The following is a 1103-nucleotide window of genomic DNA, read 5'->3' as shown; positions in this document are numbered from 1 at the left end:
ATATATATTGATAGCTCTATTCCTAGATTTATACAGTAGATACAATACTAACATGTGCTTAAAACATGTAAAGAATATATTGTCAAAGTATAGACCATAACAGGGATATACACTCCAAAAAAAAAAAAGATTCTTTTGAGTTCCAGAGTTCTCAAAAATGCTTCTAATAAACCTGAATAAGTGCAAAAATAACTCCCACATGACCACCAAAAGAGTAAATATAGCAACATTTTTTTTTTCCTGTCAAAAATTGAAAACAATAGCTGGGAGGTGGTGGCGCACGCCTTTAATCCCAGCACTCGGGAGGCAGAGGCAGGTGGATTTCTGAGTTCGAGGCTAGCCTGGTCTACAGAGTGAGTTCCAGGACAGCCAGGGCTACACAGAGAAACCCTGTCTTGAAAAAAATCAAAAAAAAAAAAAAAAAAAAAAAGAAAACAACCCTGACCCTAGGGGCATTGCAGGTGTGGTTGTGAGACATGCGTGTCAGTAGGTGGCAGAGAGGAGAGAGGCTATGTCTACACTCGGCGATCTGATGTGTGAACATCTGAATGATTAGTAGCCTAACACTTCCTGAAAAAAAAAATCAAGCCTGAGACAACCACCAGTCCCTTGCCAGAGGGCCTGGATAGAGAGCTAGCCTGAGACAGCCACCAGTCTGCCTCTGCATGGGCCTGGATGGCTTCCCAGGGCTGGGAGCAAGCTGGAGAAGAGTTGAACTCCACCTGGGGCCTGTGGGGCCCAGTGGGAGCAAGCCAGAGACTACAAGAAACCTGCCTGGGACCAAGGGCCCTGGTAGGTGTGAGTTTGACACAGATGACCCCCACATGGGGCCATATGATTAGGGTTGGGAGAAGAAAGAGCCCAAGATGACCACCAGTCTGGTGCCATGGAGACCAGATAGTCAGCTAGCCTACAATGACTACCAGTCCAACCCTGGACAGGCCTAGGGGGCACAGACCATGACTGAGATGCCCCCTGCCCAGTGCCATACGACAACAGGTTGGTCATAGCACTCCTGAGAGGACACCAGACACTCAGAGTCCCTGGGTGCCAGTAAGAGAAACAAATAAGTGGTGGAAAATGGAAGAAAAGAGAAACAGGAG

At 47.0% G+C, this 1103-nt stretch overlaps 1 non-coding gene across 1 annotated transcript; it reads left to right on the top strand.

Annotated features, from left to right (window-relative positions):
• The first annotated feature begins 439 nt into the window (after window positions 1–439).
• On the top strand, window positions 440–568 carry LOC115032226. The gene has a single exon (XR_003837881.1). It is a non-coding gene; the product is annotated as a small nucleolar RNA SNORA17 (small nucleolar RNA).
• The last annotated feature ends 535 nt before the right edge of the window (window positions 569–1103 follow it).

This window comes from Mus caroli, chromosome 10 (genome assembly GCF_900094665.2).
Source record: "Mus caroli chromosome 10, CAROLI_EIJ_v1.1, whole genome shotgun sequence".
Classification (NCBI taxonomy): domain Eukaryota; kingdom Metazoa; phylum Chordata; class Mammalia; order Rodentia; family Muridae; genus Mus; species Mus caroli.
The sequence above is the reverse complement of the archived record's forward strand: the minus strand, read 5'-3'. Positions and strand labels throughout refer to the sequence as shown.